At 47.4% G+C, this 21,295-nt stretch overlaps 1 protein-coding gene, 1 non-coding gene and 2 pseudogenes across 12 annotated transcripts in view; 2 read left to right on the top strand and 2 right to left on the bottom strand.

Annotated features, from left to right (window-relative positions):
- LOC142566180 (uncharacterized) overlaps nt 1-6,783 on the top strand; it is a 30,580-nt pseudogene extending 23,797 nt beyond the window's left edge.
- Nucleotides 1-21,295, bottom strand: part of Vps8 (vacuolar protein sorting 8) — a 947,651-nt gene that overhangs the window by 261,659 nt on the left and 664,697 nt on the right. The gene's annotated exons all lie outside the window — the stretch shown is intronic.
- On the top strand, nt 11,416-11,488 carry TRNAS-UGA (transfer RNA serine (anticodon UGA)). Its single transcript has one exon. It is a non-coding gene; the product is annotated as a tRNA-Ser (tRNA).
- On the bottom strand, nt 12,477-14,620 carry LOC142565937 (uncharacterized; annotated as a pseudogene).

Here is a 21,295-nt window from a genome sequence, read left to right as displayed (position 1 = left end):
AGTGCGATGCATGTCCATCACAAAGCACCGCATTATTACGGATGAGTCCGCACATCCTGTTCGTCAGCATCCTTACAAAGTGTCTCTAGTGGAAAGAGAAGCGATCAAGCATCAGGTCAAAGAGATGCTCTAAGATGATGTGATCCAGCCGTCCACAAGCACGTGGGCTTCCCCTGTAGCGCTAGTCAGTAAGAAAGACAACACACTACGCTTCTGTGTGGGTTACAGAAAGTTGAACCGTGTCACCAAGCACAATGTTTATCCATTGCCACGCATCGACCAACAAATAAGAATGGATCTACTTGGGCCATTCCCAGTGACCTTTGCGCAACAGATGTATAGTCGTTGCTACCGACTATTTAACCCGGTATGCCGAAACCGAAGCTATTCCGCAAGCAAATTCGTATGAAGTGGCCAAGTTCTTTGTACGTCACATCGTCCTACGACATGGTGCACCGTCGGTTCTCATCATCGACTGCGGTACAGCATTTACAGCGGAACTTATGCAGGACGTTCTCCAGCTGACGCATACCTCTCACCGCAAAAGCACTGCGTACCACACTCAAACCAATGGATTAACGGAACGTCTGAACAGAATGCTGGCTGATATGCTCTCCATGTATGTGGACGTAAAGCACAAGACGTGGGACGAGATTTTATCCTATGGGACCTTAGCATATAGCACTGCTGTACAGGAGACTACACAGTTTACGCCGTTTGAACTTGCATACGGGCACCACGTCGCATCAACACTTGACGCCATGCTACCTCTGGCTGATAATAGCCCGACCAGCGAACACGTGGAAGAGTTCATACAAAGAGCCGAAGAGGCACGCCAGCTTGCTCGACATCGTATGCAGAGCCAACAGCATACAGACACCCTTCGATACAACCAGTGTCGATGCGACATCCACTACAATACCGGTGCCTGCGTGTGTGTCTAGACGCCCATCCGTTGCCGTGGACTCTCCGAAAAGTTGATCCGCCGGTATTTTAGTCCCTACAAGGTTACACGGCACCTCAGTGACGTGACCTACAAAATCGTCCCTTGCAGTTCTGACCCCGGTTCGCTCCGTCGTCGTCCTCACGCTGAAGTTGTTCATGTAGTGTGCATGAAACCATACTATACGCGTACGTGAATGCCGAGATGCACCTGGGGAGCTCCATTTCTTGTCGTCCTTGAAAGAACTTTTTGACGCGACCGAGACGGTCGCTTTTCACATGGGGGTCTTGACACAATGATGTGGGGCTCCCGCACCGCAGGACGGCGTGCGAAAAGGCCGGTGCCATGAAAGACGATGAAGCGCGTAAGCTGCACGCTCTTCTTCTGCCCCGCCATTAAAGAGAAGTGTCTATTTTACAAGACTCAGTCTTCAGTCTACATTACAATATAAATTAACCTTATAAAATTTGATAAGTAAATGTCTTTTTTTAACTGCCTTCTGACAAAATAATATGTTTTGGCTATGTATTCAGCACAGGAGAAAAACTACAGATGGCAGACGTGCTGTGTAAGTGAAGACGATTAGAACGACAGAAAGCTGAGCTAGTTGGTAAGGATTCACAATTCAAAAAAAAGGTAAGGCGTGCAGACATGCCTTACCAAACACGGCGTTCGTGCCGTGCAATTCTCTTCTCTTGTGTCTGTGTCTGCACACCTTACCCCTTCTTTGCATTTGTCAAGAAGAAAGTGCATGTTTTTGTGAATTATTCAATTTAGCATTGATTTTACCTTGACATTGAAATAAAAGATGTGTGTTGGTACTAAGGGCACATTTATGTGGTACTTAGTTCAAAATCTGGACGAACCTACTGCTCTGAATTCATGCAGAAGTCTTAAGGCTCACCAGTGAAATTGCTGCCATTACAGAATGAGGGCTATAAATACAGATGGGCCAGTTAACAATTCAGGTTGGATTGTGAGACAATTTTGTAGAGAATATTCTTACTTGTTGTGAGCAATGTTGCGTGCTCTTGTGTATGCAGAAGAATGCAATATGGTGCGAGCACAACAGGCCTTGAACCGCAAAGATGATTTTTTTTCCCACTAAAAAGTTGGCACCGCGAAATGTAAATGGTGCTGTTGTACCTACACAAGCCGCCATTGCAAGATGTATGGGCTTCTATGGGAATTTCGCTACCATGTGTACCTTTGTGGCGCTAGATGGCATAGAGTGTTCTTAGCGAAGTGCCAAATAGGATGCAGGACGTGTCTCATACATAACTCATTCCGACGCTATATTGTAATGTGGTAGTGATGGTCAAGGACACAGCAACAAAATGGTGAGTGGCGAAACTAATTTTATTGGGCAAACCTGTACCCACAAAAACAGGCTACACTCAAAGCTCAACGAAAGCGACGAACACAGTCGGCGATCGGCGAAAATCTGATCAGCGGGTCAAGCGCGTTGGCTTTTATACATCAGTTGTCGAAGGTTCCAGAGTAATCGCTGGGACCTGCATGTCTTCCACAATGTTCTACACTATTCGCATTGTACATATATGCAATCAGTTTGCAATTAGGTTCACTGACCGACAGCGGATGGAACCATCGATAACATTCCAGAAACTTCCGATACATGCAGGCGCGTCCTGCGCTGTGCGATAACATTTGTTAGGTGGTGAAACGTGGTCGCCCGATAAAGATAAACAAGTACGCGTGCCAATACTGATGCAATGCTAACGCATTACTGTCGACAGTCATCGTGAGATAGGTTTTGCCGCATTTTAAAAAAAATAGAAGTTTGTCAGCATGCATAAAAGGGCTTAAGACTCACCACGCGGACCACTTCAGATCGTGCGCGGCGCTGCTTAGAATGCAAAATGCCGTGCGGCACAACCTCATAGTCCAGTTCACCAATACGTCGGATGATCTTGTAGGGTCCAAAATAGTGTCGCAATAGTTTCTCACTGAGTCTTCGTTGGCATATCGGGGTCCAAACCCAAACACGGTTGCCGGGCTGGTACTCGACATAGCGTCATCGGAGGTTGTAGTGTCGGCTGTGGGCACGCTGCTGGTTCTTGATCTGTAGGCGGGCGAGCTGTCGGGCTTCTTCGACGCGCTGGAGATAAGTGGCGACATCAAGATTCTCTTCGTCGATGACGTGCGGCAGCATGGTGTCAAGAGTCGTTGTCGCGTTCCTGCTGTAAACTAGCTTGAACGGCATGATCTGTGTTGTTTCTTGCATCGCCGTGTTGTAAGCGAATGTTACGTACAGCAGGACAGCATCCCAAGTCTTGTGTTTGACGTAAACGTACATTGCTAGCATATCGGCGAGGGTCTTATTCAGGCACTCCGTAAGATCATTCGTCTGCGGGTGGTAGGCAGTTGTCCTCCTGTGGCTTGTCCGACTGTATTGCAGAACGGCTTGGATGAGCTCCACTGTAAAGGCCATTCCTCTGTCGGTGATGAGGACTTCTGGGGCGCCATGTCGCAGCAGGATATTCTCGACAAGGAATTTTGCCACTTCGGCTGCGCTACCTTTCAAAAGAGCTTTCCTTTCAGCGAAGCGGGTGAGGTAGTCTGTCGCCACGATGATCCACTTATTTCCGGCTGTTGACATCGGAAAGGGTCCCAACAAGTCCATCCCGATCTGCTGAAATGGTTGGCAAGGAGGATCGATCAGCTGTAGTAATCCCACTGGCCTTGTCAGTGATGTCTTGTGTCGCTGACAGTCTCGGCATGTCTTGATATAACGGGCAACGTCGGTGATTAGGCGCAGCCAGTAATACCTTTCGTGTAACCTCGATAGCGTCTGGGAGAATCTGAGGTGCCCAGCAGTCGGTTCGTCATGCAGGGCGTGCAGTACTTCTGGACGCAGCGCTGAGGGAACAACAAGAAAGTAGTTGGTGTGGACTGGTGGGACGTTCTTCTTTACTAGTAGGTTGCATTGAAGTGATAACGAAGATAATCCTGGCTTAAATGCGCTAGGGACAACGTCGGTGTGCCCTTCCAAATACTCGATGAGGCTTTTTAGCTTCTGGTCTGCTGGTTGCTGATCAGTGAAGTCTTCTGCCCTTATTATTCCAAGGAAGGCGTCATCATCCTCATCATCTTGCGGTGGCGGGTCAATGGGGGTGCGCGATAGGCAACTGGCAATTTCGCTGTAGCCGAAACGATGGTGATGCATTCCTTTTCGATCACAGAATAATTGCCTTACACTTTTTACAGCGACCGGCTAGCATAAGCTATTGTCACGTGGTGGTGACGTTGAAGAACACAGTAGCAATACTGTGAAAGACAAAACTAACTTTTATTGGGCGAACCTGTGCCCACAAAAAGAGGCTACACTTATAGCACAACGATAGCGGCGAACACGGTCGGCGATCGTCGAAAATATGATCAGCGGGTCAAGCGCGTCAGCTTTTATAGATCAGTCGTCGAATGTTCCAGAGTAACCGCTGGAACCCGCTTGTCTTCTAACAAGTTCTACACTATTCGCGTCGTGCATACATGCAATCAGATTACACAAGTTGCGGTAAAAGACAGTGGACGGAAGCACTGATAACATTCCAGAAACTTCTTTTACATGCAGGCGTGTCCTGCGCTGTGCGATAACATTTGTTAGGCAGTGAGAAGTGGTCACTCGATAAAGATAAAGAAGTACATGTGTCACTATCATCCGTTCAAGTCCATTTTCCGTTGGACTAGAATGGCAACGAGGCCTAGGCTACTGGTGTCAGTATGTATTTCTGTATCGGCATACTCGTCAAATTGCACAAGTACCGGTGGTGACTGCATGCGTCGTTTGAGTTCTTCAAAAGCGTCGGCCTGTGGCATTTTCCATTTGAACTCGACATCACGTTTACTTCGATATGTCAACAGTTCAATGATGCATGATAAGTCCTTGACAAAGTGCCTGTAGTAGGCACACATGCCAAGGAATCTATGCACTCCTTGTCTCCTGCCTCCTTGTCGATAGGCTGCTGGAACTTTGCAATGGTGGCTGTCTTCTGTGGGTCAGGGCAGACTCCAAATTTGCTGATGACGTGGCCCAGGAACAGAAACTCATCATAAGTGAAGTGGCACTTTTCCAGCTTCAGAGTGAGCCCTGATGACTTGATGGCCTCTAGTACTGTCACAAGCCGCCTTACGTGATCGTCGAAATTTCCGGCAACGATGACGTCATCCAAGTAAACGAGACAGGTCTGCCACGTCAATCCTGCTAAAATCGTGTCCATCACGCGTTGGAACGTTGCGGGCGCCGAGCACAGTCCAAATGGCATGACCTTGAACTCGTAGAGGCCGTCTGGGGCGATGAAGGTGGTCTTTTCGCGATCTCTCTCGTTGACTTCTGTTTGCTGGTAGCCAGACTTGAGATCCATCGACGAGAAATATTTAATGTTGCAGAGCCGATCCAATGCATCGTCTATCTGTGGGAGGGGGTATACGTCCTTCTTAGTGATCTTGTTCAGTCGGCGATAATGGAGGCAAAAACACAGGCTTCCGTCCTTTTTCTTCACTAAGACATCCCACGGGCTTGTAGACGACTGGATGATGTCGTTGTGCAGCATTTTGTCGACTTGTTGTCTCATAGCTTCACATTCTTGCGTCGAAACTCTGTAAGGGCGGAGTGGTCAAGCACACTCTTCGGTTATTTTGCGATGCTTTGCGACTAGTGTTTGTCAAATCTTCGATGGCATCAAAAAGCAGTCTCTGTATCATCGAAGCCGACTTCTGAGCTGTTGCTGCTTAATCATGCGGAGACTTGAATTTACGTCAAAGTCTGGTTCAGGAACTATGCTCGCTGAGGTAGATGCGGCAGAATCTGAGAGGACAAACGCATTGCTGGTTTCCAGAATATCCTCAATCTATGTGATCGTCGTGACTTTGTTGATGTGCTTGAACTCCTGGCTGAAGTTTGTCAGCAACACTTTTGTTTTTCCTGCGTGCAGTCGAGTGATCCCTCTTGCGACATAAATTTCATGGTCAAGTAGTAAACGTTGGTCTCCCTCGATGACGCCTTCTACATCAGCAGGTGTTTGATGGAAATGACAATGCTGGAGCGGGGCGGGACGGGACGCTGACTTGATCTTCGAGCACACTGAAGGCGTGGTGACTATGACAGCTCTCTGGCGGTATCGCTTGATCTTCCTACAGCATTACTGACTTCGACTTCAGGTCGATGATTGCACCGTGTTGGTTCAGGAAGTCCATGCCGATAATGACGTCTTGTGAACACTGTTGGAGGATAACAAAGGTGGCAGGGTAGGTCTGGTCTTGAACTGTAATTCTTGTGGTGCAGATTTTATTCGACGTAATTAGGTGTCCTCCAGCAGTCTGAATTTGAGGGCCTTCCCATGCAGTCTCAACCTTCTTGAACTGGGCAGCGATGGGTCCACTTATGATGGAGTGTCCACTCTTGTGTCCACTAAGGCGGCGACTGCATGGCCGTTGAGAAGCATGTCGGGATCGGTGGTTCTTTGTCTTGCGTTGCAATTAGTCCTTGGCGTCAGATCACGGCTGCATTGTGTTGAACTGAAGCTGGAACGTCACGTCGTCAAGTCGTCTTTCGTTGGTGTATTCTTTACTATATGGCTTCGTAGGAATGGCGGTGTCTCATTGATATATCGTCGAGATCGTATTTTCGGCATCTTCGTCGACGGCGGAGGATCTTCATCAGTACGACAAACAGCAACCGCACCTCCATCGGTTGCTGCTTTTAGTTTTCTGGGTATGGGCTCACAGACCGGCCTCGGGCTGGGCCAGTGTATGGTCGTTATTGTGGCGACATGTGCCTGGTGACGGCACACGGGACGGTCGTCGAGGGCTCCACTGAGTAGCGGTGAGGTAGTCAGCGCTATTGCGAGGCCGTTTGCCAAGCTGTGGTCATGCCGCGTTAACAGCGAACCCTCGCAGTCCCATCTTCCGGTATGGGCATCGTCAGTAGACGTGACCCGCGTCTCCGCAGTGGTAGCAGAGCGGACGGTGGTCAGGAGCTCGCCAAATGTCCGTCTCCTCACGTAGCTGCACTGGGCGACGGGTGGGCGTGCTGGCGGCTGTGGATGACGGAATTGTGGCGTTACAGGGCCCTGGCGTGATCACGCAGGGGGACCTTGACGGCGGGCGACGGCGGCGTAGGTGATCGTTTCCAGCTGGGGGCTGTGGCGATGACGGTTGCACTTCAGTAACCCCAAGTGATCGCTGAACCTCCTCTTTGACGATATCAGTGACTGAGGCCACTTGAGGCTGCGACCTAGGGAAGAGCTGCAGTTCCTCACGAGCGATCGCTCTGACGGTCTCTTGCATGACTTCACTGGCGAGTGATTGAACATCGGTGTAGTTTCGGCGATTATACTGCCTTGTTCGCATATTGAGCGTCTTCTCAATGGTTGTTGCTTCAGAAACAAATTCAGCAACAGTCCTGGGAGGGTTTCATATCAATCCGGCGAAGAGCTCATGTTTTATCCCACGCATCAGGAACCAAATTTTCATCTCCTCAGGCATATCTGGGTCATTGTGGCGGAACAGGTGCATCATCTTCTCAGTGAAGATCGCTATGGTTTCGTTGGGTAATTGTACTCGGGCTTCTAGCATAGCTTGAGCCATTTTCTTGTGCACCACGCACGTAAAAGTCCCCAAGAAGCCGCTACGGAATAGGTCCCATGTTGCCAGGGTCAACTCTTCGTTCTCGAACCAGGTTCTAGCGGCATCTTCTAAGGCGAAGTATACATGCCGCAGCTTGTCTTCGGAGTCCCAGTTATTGAAAGATGCTATTCGTTCGTAGGTCTCTAGCCAGGATTCTGGGTCTTCGGTCGATGATCCATGAAAAGATGGTGGGTCCCGAAGTTGTTTCAGCAGAATGGGGGACGCTGGGGCAGCCATTGGTGTTGTCTTGGCCCCGCTCTTCTTGATCTTCTCAGGCAAAAGTCCCTGCTCTGGGGGAAGCTGTTGTTGCAGTCGGTGGCTTGCTCGATATTCCGGGATGATGTTGGTGTTGTCTTTGTGGTCCGGGACTGGACTAGAAAGACAGGGCTTGTCAAGGGCATCCGGTACATGTACGAACTAGCACCTCCACCAGATGGCACGTGGTAGTGACGGTCGAGGACACAGCAACAAAACTGTGTTTGGCGAAACAAACTTTATTGGCCGAACCTGTGCCCACAAGAACAGGCTACACTCAAAGCTCAACGGAAGCAGTGAACACAGTCGGGGATCATCGAAAATCTGATCAGCAGGTCAATCGTGTTGACTTTTCTACATCAGTCGTCGAATGTTCCAGAGTAATCTTTGAGACCCGCGTGTTTTCCACAAAGTTCTACACTATTTGCATCGCGCATACATGCAATCGGATAACACAAGGTTCGGTGACAGACAGTGGATGGAACCATCGACAACATTCCAGAAACTTCGTCCGATACATGCAGGCGCATCCTGCGCTGTGCGATAACATTTGTTAGGTGGTGAAATGTGGTCGCCCGATAAAGATAAACAAGTATGCGTTCCAATACTGATGCAACGTTAATGCATTACTGTTGACAGTCATCGTGAGATAGGTTTTGCCGCATTTTAGTTCCCCCTTTCAATAAGAGGGCTAGTCGGAACTAGGAATCAGCTTGACAGGGTTCCAACCCCTTACTATGTGACAATAGCAGTACAGGCATGATATTAGGCAAAAATTTTCGTCTATTTGCCTAAAATTTTATGCAGTGTAAGGAAGAAGAAGTGCGCCGTGCCGAGCTCCGCAGCCGGATCGCCAGCGCTACTGAAGTGGGGCTCGGGCTAGACGCTGTTCCTGGTTTTGACTGGCTAAGCCTACGCTGTTGCGTCTTCTTGTCCGCGTCCTTCGTGTCGTCCACAACCGTGTCGGACTTCTTTACCATAATTGGTGGAGGTGCGGGGTAAAAACAGGACTAGGCATTGGAGGCGAAGCCCGGAAGGTCGGTGGTCGTGGTCGTACGACGGCGTCGGCGTAAGTCAATGGGGCGGTGAGTTGAGGCGCCCGTTCCAGAGGAAGGACCTCGGACACTTGTTCTTCTATAACGTGTCGTAGGGTCGGACTAAGAGACGAACTGGACTCCGGTGGGTTGGAGATCAGGGAGAGCTGGCGAGCAACTTCTTCCCGGACGAAAGCCTTGATTTGCGAGAGGAGGGTGGCATCTGGAAAAGGAGAGGTCAAGCCGGACAACGATTCCTGATGGGGAACAGGACGGCGAGTGAGGAGGCGTTGACGGCGGAGCTCATCATAGCTTTGGCACAGTTCAATAACTTGGGCAACAGTAGAGGGGCTCTTGGAAATGAGCATCTGAAACGCGTCCTCGTCGATACCCTTCATGATATGCTTTATTTTATTGCCCTCAGTCATGGATGCATCGACGCGTTTACAGAGATCGATGACATCTTCAATGTAGCTGGTAAAGTTCTCACCAGGCTGCTGAGAGCGCGACTGCAGACGCTGCTCGGCACGAAGCTTTTGTACAGCAGGGCGGCCGAAAACCTCGCTGAACTTTGTCTTGAACACCGTCCAGCTTGGGACTTCGCTTTCGTGGTTCCGAAACCACAAGTGGGCAATTCCGGTGAGGTAGAAAGGGACGGTGGTCAATTTCGTGATGTCATCCCATTTGTTGTTCCGACTGACGCGTTCGTATGAGGAGAGCCAGTCATCAATGTCGTGGTCGTCAGTGCCGCTAAAGATAGGAGGGTCCCACTGGCGGAATGTTCCGGGGCAGACGGTAGACTGGGGAGCAGGTGGTGGGAAGCTCGTGGCGCTGTCGGTGGTCATGATGGCAGGGAGAGTCCGGCTGCGCAATTCCAGGATTGCAGGAGACCCAGCAAACCTCCACCAATTATGGTAAAGAAGTCCGACACGGTTGTGGACGACACGAAGGACGCGGACAAGAAGACATTCTGTGCAGCAGATGGAACACCAAATACAAATGAAAATGCTGACCAATTATAACCACAGCAATAATAAAACTATCAACCTCATTCAACTATAGAATGTCTTGGCATACAAACCTCCACTGCCAAATCCAGCTGTAATCTGCCCATTTACGATACTAAATTGAAGCCACACTAAAGGCAATTACTAAGGCGACGTGGACTGTTTCAATACCATTCCAGAAACCTCGCAACGCTTGTTTCGTACCAAGAAAAGACTTACTTTACGAGAAAATTGCACCTGAAGGGTCCGAATACCTTTTTTGAAATTCTAATCTCCCGCCACCCAACCTCGGCTTAATATTTGCCTTCAGTGTCCCTTTAAAAATAACATAAGAAGCCAACAAACACTGAAACCAAGGACAACATAGGGAAAATTACTTGTGCCTAATAAATGACATAAAGACACGATAAATTAATGGAAATGAAAGTGGATGAAAAAACAACTTGCCGCAGGTGGGGAACGACCCTACCTGTTGTGGGATCGTTCCCCACCTGCAGCAAGTTGTTTTTTCATCCACTTTCATTTCCATTAATTTATCGTTTCTTTATGTCATTTATTAGGCACTATGGCAAAGAAGTCCGGCACGGCTGTGGACGGCACGATGGACGCGGATGAGAAGACGCAACAGCGTAGGCTTAGCCAGTCACGCCAGGAACAGCGTCTAGCCCGAGCCCCACTTCAGGAGCACTGGCGATCGGGCTGCGGAGCTCTGCACCGGCGCACTTCTTCCTTACAGCACAAGTAATTTCCCCTATGTTGTCCTTGGTGTCCGTGTTTGTTGGCTTCTTATGATATGACTAATAAAAATCGGGCCCCTAGATTAACTTCCTTTGTTCTCGTTTATTACATAACGAGGGTTTCGAATCTGGCAATATTGATGACTTCAGGTAGCATGTGTGGGTTTATTGACCAGTTGCCTTCATCCATAAAGATCACATTCTCACAACGCCTGCAGCAGAAAGGACGTTCCACATCCGCCGCGAAGGTTTGTGAGTGGTGGCGCTGGCTACACTCCCAGGGTTCTGCTAGGAAACATAAATACCCAAGAAAGTGGATAGGAAACAGCGTCGTGGTAGCTCAATTGGTAGAGCATCGCATGTGAAATGCGAAGCTTGTGGGATCGTTCCACACCTGTGGCAAGTTGTTTTTTCATCCGCTTTCATTTCGATTAATTTATCGTTTCTTTATTTCATTTATTAAGCACAAGTAATTTCTCCTATGTCGTCCTTGGCGTCAGTGTTTGCTGGCTTCTTATGATATGACTAATAAAAATCGGGCCCCTCGGTTAACCCCCTTTCTTCTCGTTTATTACATAACGAGGGTCTCGAATCCGGCAACATTGATGCCTTCAGGTAGCATGCGTAGGTTTATTGACCAGTTGCCTTCACCCAGAAAGATCACGTCCTCGTGACACCTGTGGCAGAATGGACGTTCCACGTCCGCCTCCAAGGTCTGTGAGTGATGGCACTGGCTAAGACTCCCAGGGTTCTGCTAGGAAACAAACACCTAAGAAAGTGGATGGGGAAACGGCGCCGTGGTAGCTCAATTGGTAGAGCATCGCATGTGAAATGCGAAGGTTGTGGGATCGTTCCCCACCTACGGCAAGTTGTTTTTTCATCTGCTTTCATTTCCATTTTTTTTTATCGTTTCTTAATTTCATTTATTAAGCACAAGTAATTTCCCCTATGTCGTCCTTGGTGTCAGTGTTTGTTGGCTTCTTATGATATGACTAATAAAAATTGGGCTCCTCGGTTAACCCCCTTTCTTCTCCTTTAAATATAAGTAAAACAGCACTCAACTTGAAAAACACGCTCAAATAGAAAGAAAACAATGATAGCACATGGCAACACACAACACACTAGTAAACACAATAGCATTTAACACAAAAAGAAATGTGCTCAAAGTAATATCTCTTGACGTGACTACAGATCTTTGGTGCCCAGAATTTGGGGCTCTGACATTTATTTACAATTGCGGGGCACATTGTTACAGTGCTGCTTACAGTGCATGTCTGTGGAGCTGGCAGTAGTGTGATTGCGGTGCAAGAAAAGGCGGCAGTGACTGTTCAAAGAGCAGCAGTGGCTCAAAGCCTCTTCTAAGAAGCTTCCAAATGGGCTCCCATGTCAACTGTGTGATGCTTTCACTTGATGCTTTCAAGAATAAAAGTAGCATTACTCTGCGACCACTGACTCTGCTGGAGCACAATGCTGCCGCAGCATTTTCACGGCTGCACAGTGCTACGACTGGCTTTTGGCTGTTGAAACCTTTATGCAGAGATCACAGCCCCTGTCCCATTTTTGTTCATTCAGACTTAGCACAGTTTTTCAGTGGGCTCAAGGCCAGCAATGATGACTAGGCACACTGTGGACATTAATAAATCATCCATATTTTTATTAGACTTACACAACTGGAAATCTGGCAAAATTTAAATCACAGCTTTGATTTGAACATCTAACACATTTGTTAAAGACCCCGTTCAGCACAGGAGCCGAGGGATGAGACGGCCTACCGAAAAGGCAGAAACCAAAACAATGTTTATTCCCACTCCCCAAAGCCCCTTATATACAAGGTCCTTTCAGATTGTAGCGCCACATCATGGCCATAGGTGGCACCCTCTACATCCCTCCTTTTCACCTTTTACGGGACAGCTGCCTACAAGTCCAACCGTCGCGGTGGTCTCACTATACGACTACAGCGAGTCTGTGTCACCGTTTCCTGTGGCGTTACTTCTGGCTGCATAGAATCTTCTTGAGGTGCTGCAGGCTGCATGATCTCGGGAGGGACAGGTGGAGAACCTGCCACTTGAGCTGGGGTCACTTCCGATGAATGAAGTATCAGGTGTCGACCATTACGCTGAAGGATGCCTTTGGGGGTCTGAACAAGGTAGGACCGTGGATGCTGAGCCTGTGAGAGTACTTCACCGATGCAGCGTGTCTGTGACCCATACATAGTCTTTAGGACTCAGAGGGGCCAATTGGATCGAAGCATGACGGCGATTGCAGTTCATCGCTTGCCGTGCCTTGTTCCAGAAGTCCTTTTCCTTGAAACTCATGTGGCATGGTAACGACAGCACCAGTTGTTCCGGTAGTTTCGGGAGGCAAGTTTGTCATTTCCTTCCCATCAGGGCTTGAGCCAGGGAAATGCCGTTGGGACCGGGCATGTCACGGTACGACAGTAAGGCAAGGTAGGGATCAAGACCTTTGAAGAGCAAGTCTTTGACTGTGCGCACCATGCGCTGTGCCTCTCCATTGCTCTGAGGGTACCTCGGGCTGCTGGTCTCGTGATGGAAGCCGTATGACCGTGCAAACTCGGCGAACTTGTTGGACACAAACTGTGGTCTGTTGTCGGTCCAGACTATGTGCAGTATGCAAAAACGGGCCATACAGCTCTTGATTGCCGAGATGACTGCTTGTGCCGTGGTGGACCCCATGGAGACTACTTAAGGAAACCTGGAATAATAATCAACAATCAGGACGTAATTGTGCCTTCTAAGTTGAAACAGATCGATGCCAAGATGCTGCCATGGTCTGTCGGATGTCACCATGGACAACACAGGCTTGGAATGCTGCACTCGAGTCTCGGCGCATACATATGGAACATTGGGTCCCCATATGCTCAAGATGCATGTTACAGTTAGGCCACCAAAGAGACTTCCTGGCCTGTTCTTGCCAGCAGTGCACTCCATGATGCCCTTCATGTAAGAGGGCGAGGATGTCCTCGCACAAGGCTGACGGAATGACAAGTCGTCGGTCCAGCAGAAGGATGCCGTCGTATATGCTCAATCTGTCCCTCTACTTCCAAAATAGAATAATCTGCAGAGCCACGCCATTTTTTTCTAGCCATCCTTTCATGCAATACGTCATGACCACAGAGCAGACTCTATCTTGGGCTTGGTGTATGCGGGCATTTTCTAGCCGTCTTGCTACAAGAGGCGGTAATTCCTTGAACACTTCACTGACAAACAACTCAAGGGTGTCTACCATGCGAGTAACTGGCAAATCAGAGGCAGCTTGTGACAGTGTCCACCGTAGCTAAGTGCTTTCCAGGCATATATTTCACCACGTACTGATATCACATCAGTTTTATCCATATTCGTTGTATGCGAGGTGGCACGAGTTCTAGGTCCTTGTTAACCAAAAGGGTGACCAAAGAAAGGTGATCTGTCTCTACCTTGAAGCTTAGGCCAAAAAGGAACTCGTCGTACCGTGAAATGGCCCAAGTCACCGCGAGACCTTTCTTTTCTGTTTGACTATAACGTGCTTCCGTCGGAGTAAGCACGTTTGAAGCATACACTACAGCCTGTTGAGTACTTTAAGGCTGGTCCTGTAGCAGTACAGCTCCCAGACTGTAGGAGCTAGCATCCGCGGATACTACAGTGTGGTAGCAAGAATCATATTTTGCCATGCACGTGCCGGAGCTCAACAGAAACTTGAGGCGTGAGAAGGCCTTTTCTTGACTGGGACCTCAAGTCCACGTGCTGTTCTTGTTTAGGAGGGAACGAATGGGCTCTGTAATGTCAAATAAGTGAGGTATAAACCATGCAATGTGATTGGTCATTCCCAGCAATCATCGTACTCCGCTGACGTCGGTCGGTGACAGCACATCTCTGACAGCCTTCACCTTGTCTGGGTCTGGCGAGAACCCGTCCACTCCAATCACTACTCCAAGGAACTTGACAGAGCTGATCCAAAATGCCCACATATTTTGGTTAAAAGTGACACCCTCCTCCTCAAAGCGAGCTAGGACTGCAGTGCTCTTGACGACCTTTGCTGAAGATTAGAATGTCGTCAATCAGGATTATGATCCCAGGCAAGCGCTCAAGAACCCTCGAAATTAACTGCTGGAAATACTCTGGTGCTGTGGCTATATCCAAAAGGGAGTCTCTTGTAACAGTACCAGCCAAACGGCCTTATAAATGTCGTGAATTCCTGGCTGTCGGCTCTCAGTTTCAGCTGACGGAAACTACACCGCGCATCCAACTTGGAGAATACTCGCGCTCCACCCAACTGGCCAAGGATCTGTTCCACTGTCGGCAAGATGAAGCACTCCCTTTTGATGACTTCGTTCAGCTTCGTCAGATCGACACAGATTCTGTAGCTGCCCAAGGATTTGGGCATGACTACAAGCCCGAAGCACCATTCAGTTGGTGTCTCTACCTTCCTTATGACGTCCTGTGACTCCAGGTCGTCTAGCTCTTTCTTGACAATGTCATTTAAAGGAATTGGAATCCACCTTGGGGAGCTCAAGGAAAATGGGCGAGCGCTGGGTTTAACGCGAATGCGATATTCGGCTTGCCGAAATTTTCTCAACCCTTGGAAAATCCTGGCTATGGGGGAATGAACGCACTCCGCAGAATCCAGTAAGTAAACACCACCAAGGGCTTTAATTGCAGGGAGCCCAAGCAGGTGAGTACGCCGACGTTCAACCACGTACAAGGTCTGCACTGTGGACCTATCACCCCACTGTAAGGTTGCTTTAAAGGTACCAAGAATGTGCAGACTCTGTTCACCAAGGCCCAAAACTTATATTTCAACATCATCCAGCAACTGCAGTCGATCTGGGAAAGATAGCGAGAGAATAGAGACTTCAGCGCCAGAGCCTATCTTAAACTTGGCTGGGTGCCCATTCACTAGTATGTCTATGTACCTTGCTCCTCGTGATTGCACATTGTGAAGTTCGATGGAACCCAGTAGCTCATTCCTGTTCTTCACGCACATTTCAGCAAAATGTCCTTGCTTTCTACAGTAGTGGCAAACTGATTTTCTGGCTGGGCAGTCTTTTCGAGAGTGACGCTGTTGTCCACAAAAGCCACATGATCACCTAGCCGGGTGCTCGGACTGGTCACGGAAATGTGGTGAAAGGGTGGGCGTATCATTTTGTCGAGCCGAGTCAATATTTAGCGTTTCAGCAAGAGCATTATCCATAGTCAATCTAGCGCGTGATAACCGCTCGTTTTCTGCATCCTCGTGTATGCGGACTTGGCACAGTGCTTCCTCAGTGGTAAGTTTTGCACACCGGCACAATTGGTCAGACAGTTTCTCGTCACGTATGCCTATTACGAATCTGTCGCAAACAAGGCGGTCCTCGATGAGCTGGCTGTTATAGCTACAGCGCTTTACCAGGTTGCATAATGCTGAAAAAAAGTCATCCACAGATTCACCTGGCTGCCGAGTGTGGTAGTGAATATGATGCCTTTTGTATATCTCATTTACTGAATGCACAAAGTGCGAATCTAACTTTTCTTTGACGGCAGTGAAAGAAAGTGCCTCTGGTGTTGACACCCACCCCCAAGGACGAAAGAATGGTCCTGGCTTGCGGTCCCATACAGTAAAGAATTCTCCGTACCTGGACCTCGTCGCTGGCACTGTGGAGGCCGGCAACGAAAGCGTAATCCTTGAACGTCGAAATCCACGTTGGCTATTCTCCTGGGTTCGAAAATGTGAAGTTCTCTGGTGGGTGCAGACCAGATGCGCCAGCGTGAATGATGTGCACTTTTGGTTCGGTGGTCTCGGCGCAGGAGGGTTCCGTGTCACGCATGTCAGCATTAACAGCTGGATCCCACTTCTGACACCATGTTCAGCTCAGGAGCCGAGGGATGAGGCAGACCACCGGCAAGGCGGAAACCAAAACAATGTTTATTCACACTCCCCAAAGCCCCTTATATACAAGGTCCTTTCAGATTGTAACGCTACCTTATGGCCACAGGTGGCGACCTCTACAATCACATTATGCCATGCTTTCTTTTTCCAGTGAACATATAGCTCTGATATAGTTATGGGAGTCATCCAAAATTACCCTTGTGGGGGTCCCATGATTGTCGCATGTGCGCCAAGCAGGTTGGGTAGAGGGGAGACCTTCCTTTTGCGGGTGGCGTACGGGAATTGCAAGCACTATCAGTGCCACCAGGTACGTCACGCAAGATCCATCTGACTGCGCCCGAGTCTCTTTGGTCACCAGCAAGCGGTGAATATGGAAGTCTCCGCCGTCACTCCCATTTTCCCGCATGTGGTTAGTCAACTGCGTTTTTGCCCTGGTAATCGCAGCGGCGGCCTGTATTACCAGCTGGTAAGTCTGGAAGCCCTTCTTTACCTAGCATATCATTCTCTTCGAGGGAACCTAGCATATCATTCCCTTCGAGGGAACCCTCAGTGATGTCAATTATAGCTAGCTGGCCTGCTCGAATTTTTAGTTGCAATCGTAATAAATGCTTTCCGAGTGTACACGTGGATGTCATGTATTGTTTCCTCGAGCTTGTACCGGACCATGGTTGTTAGGCAGAAATGCGATGACCGTGGGACTCGGTGTGTCAAGGCAAAGTGCCGTTGGCATCTCCCTCCCCCTTATCCCGACACATTTCATATTGTTATTTCATACATAAATTGTTTGCAAAATAGCATACAATTGAGAAGCAGCAGCCCCCTCTAATCTTGATGACAATGATTTATTGATTTTTGATTAGCCCTTGCTTTGAATATGTTGCCTTGTTCGTAGACAAGGGCAAATATCAACATTTTTAAATACGAATTGAATACGAATAGTAAGCATCTATATTGAATCGAATATTGAATAGTCAAGTGCAGATGCATATAGTTACAGCTGGAATATTTATTTCAATAAAATTTGGTCCCATGCCTGTATTGACTGTCCACAAATGACAGCTATCAGGGACAAAGGATCAGTTCCGGGGAACAAAGGCTAAGTTCCAAATACAAGATCCCTAATTGCCATTCAAAAACTGCATGAGTAGCTTCTGAACAACATAAAAGCCTGGTTGCAAACAAGCTCTAAAATAAAAAATGGCTGCTGTATGACTAGTTTTCCAAAAATGCAAAATGAATGGCTGCCAAGAAAAAGATCAGAGAGGTTGTGGAGAAAGAAAAGAAGAAAAAAAGCTGCTGAAGGATTTGCGTGCCGTAGTTACGTGTAAAAAACGATCCATTGCAAGAGAAACATCACTGGTTGTAGGATAACCTGTTACATCGCTAGACTGCTAAGAAAACTAAACGAGAGACCAGAGATTGCCATTTAGGCTTTCAGCACGATACGAAAAAGAAAACTTATGTTACCCATTTTGTTTCTGCATTGCTTCGAAAACATTTGTCATTGACACACTTCTGATTAATTTGCGATACTTTGTTTGGCAGATGAAGATCTCAACAGTAACCAGACTTCAACAGTTGGTTGTTGCGACATATTTGGTTAGTCTCGAACATTACAAAATACCAAATAGTCCCTCTTCGTATACGAATAGTGAGTGAGTAGTATGCAATTTGTATTTAAAAATGTGAATATTTGCCGATAGCTGCTTTTTCGTTTGCTGGCATGTACAACAGGTCATTTTCTTTTTTTAAGTACGCTTCAGTTGACAATTTAGCACTCCATGGTGCTGCATTCCATGCACTGTTTAAGAATTATGTGACCACACCAGCCTGCTGGCAAGCAGTCTTTGTCATAAGTACACGCACTGTAACCAGAAATTTGCTCTCCTGCAGTTAAGTTCTATATACCTGTCACCAATGGTCATCATCAAAGCTTCGTGCAAAACCCAACTATATTGTAAATTTCAGGGTTTCTTTTTTTTTTTTCTTTGAAGGTGGGAAACTCAAACTCACCTCCTCCAGTACACTACATCTTCAGGCTTGGAGTGGCACCTGACACCAGAAAAAACGCCGAGAGCAAGTGGGGCTATACTAATCCAGGTACAACCAAATTAGGAAGACCCACTAAGCTTCAACAAGACACTCCCTCACCAGAACAGGAATTGGCCTCCCTGGTGTAGTATTCGGCCACTCCCACCCGAATGACTCACTCAATTACCCAACGGCCCTCAGTAAACAGCAGCTGACCAAGGCGGCGGTCAGACCTGCAACGCAGCAGAGGGTGCTAAGAATCTCTGAGTCCGGACACGCCGCCAATGGAAACTGACCCTTGCAACATTTAACACCCATACCTCCATTCAAAGTAATAATGAACACGTTAGAGAGGCTCATTCAATAACTAGCGATGAAGTTAGAAGGGCTTGCAAGACATGAAACGGGGAAAAGCTGCAGGAGAAGATGGACTACCAGTCAATGTTGGCAGAAGATGGAGACATAATGCTTGAAAAACTAGCGGTCCTTTATACGAACTGCCTATCAACTTCAAGGGTACCAGAGACCTGGAAGAATGCCAACATTATACTAATCCACAAAAAGGGAGACGTTAAAGAATTGAAAAGTTATAGGCCCATTAGCTAACTCCCAGTATATTATAGAAAATATTTAACTAAATAATCTCCAACAGAATAAGGGCAACACTGGACTTTAGTCAAACAAGGAAACAGGCTGGTTTCAGGAAGGGATACTCTACAATGGATCACATCCATGCCATTAATCAGGTTATCAACAAATCTACAGAGTACAATAAGCCTCTCTATATGGTTTTCACAGATTATGAAAAGGTATTTGACTCAGTACCAGCAGTCATAGAGGCATTACGTAATCAAGGAGTACAGAACGCTTACGTAAATACCTTGGAAAATATCTACAGAGGTTCTACAGCTACCTTAATTTTACACAAGAAAAGCAGGAAGATAACTATAAAGAAAGGAGTCAGACAGGGAGACACAATCGCTCCAATGCTATTTATTCACTGCGTGCTTGGAAGAAGTATTCAAGTGATTAAACTGGGAAGGCTTAGGAGTAAGGATCAACGGCGAATATCTCAGCAACCTTCGGTTTGCCAATGACATTGTTCTATTCAGCAACAATGCCGACGAGTTACAACAAATGATTGAGGACCTTAACAGAGAAAGTGTAAGAGTGGTGTTGAAGATTAATATGCAGATGACAAAAATAATGATGAATAGCTGGGCAAAGGAACAAGAGTTCAGGATTGCCAGTCAGCCTCTAGAGACTGTGAAGGAGTATGTTTACCTAGGTCAATTAATAACAGGGCACCCTGATCATGAGAAGAAAATTCACAGTAGAATAAGAATGGGTTGGATCACATACGGCAGACATTGTCAGCTCCTGATTGGAAGCTTACCATTATCATTGAAAAAGAAGGTGTACAATCAGTGCATTTTACCGGTGCTGACATATGGGGCAGAGACTTGGAGATTTGGCAAAGAAGCTTGAGAACAAGTTAAGGATCGCACAAAGGGCGATGGAACGAAGACTGCTAGGCATAAAGTTAAGATGCAGAAAGAGAGTGGTGTGGATGAGAGAGCAAACAGGGAAAGCAGATATTCTAACTGACATTAAGAGAAAGAAATGGAGCTGGGCAGGTCAGGTAATGCGTAGGTTAGATAACCAGTGGACCATTAGGGTTACAGAATGGGTGCCAAGAGAAGGGAAGCGCAGTCGAGGACGGCAGAAGACTAGGTGGGGTGATGAAATTAAGAAATTCGCAGGCGCTAGTTGGAATCGGTTGTCGCAGGACATGGGTAATTGGAGATCGCAGGGAGAGGCCTTCGCCCTGCAGTGGACATAAAAAAGGCTGATGATGATGATTACAACCTGCATATTAATGTCATCACACTCCCTGTCAATAAACGAGTAACACCTCTTAGGTACCCGCACAATGATGATGATGTCATCTAGTAAGTGCATGTCCTGAACAATTTTTATGGCTTTCACTTTTATATTTCAAGTTCTAAAAATAATGTGCCTGATCTTCAGGACTGTGGGCCAAGCCAACCCAATAAACCCTCACCGTTGCTGCAGCAACAAATTGTAAAACTGCACTGTGCCCCACCGTGGAAAGACATTGTCACATCACTGTTGTCAGAAATATGCACTCTGCTCTTAGGGTGCAGGCTTTTCATCAGGGTGTCTACCAAGTTGACATTTCCAAATTCCCCGAGTTTTCCAGGTTTTCCCTGAGTGTCACTGCAAAATTCCCCGAGTGATGAAGAACTATGTTTTATGTCAATACGGGATGAAACCATATCGCCCGATGCTGTCACTCTCTAGTAAGCATATCAAAAAAAAAATTTAAAAAAACCAACCTAATCCAATTTGAATACTAAGAAGTAGTGTTTATATGTTATGGAAAATGAAATAGAAGGGGGGGAGGGGGTTAGTAATATACACAGGATATAAAATGTCATAGAAAAAAATTGCACATGGAGTCGGACATCCTCAAATACGAATAAAAAGGAGATGCATACAGAAGCAAATATTTTCGAATATGAACTATTTCTATCAACTGATAGCAAGCTCAGTGGTATGAGGCTCGAACTTTGTCACAATTGAGATTCTCTCTCAACAGCTCGTAAGTCAATCTCAACCGTCCTGACATACTCTCCGCCCGTGCACGACGCCTCATTGACATGTTTCACAGTCTGCTTCAAAGAGTTTATTTTTGTTTAGATGAGGGACACTTGCATCTCGGCATCAGCCTACATTTTGTTTTTTGAGCTCAAGCTC

The sequence above is a fragment of the Dermacentor variabilis genome, unplaced genomic scaffold, assembly GCF_050947875.1.
Source record: "Dermacentor variabilis isolate Ectoservices unplaced genomic scaffold, ASM5094787v1 scaffold_12, whole genome shotgun sequence".
NCBI lineage: Eukaryota > Metazoa > Arthropoda > Arachnida > Ixodida > Ixodidae > Dermacentor > Dermacentor variabilis.
This window is presented reverse-complemented; position numbering and strand designations above follow the sequence as displayed.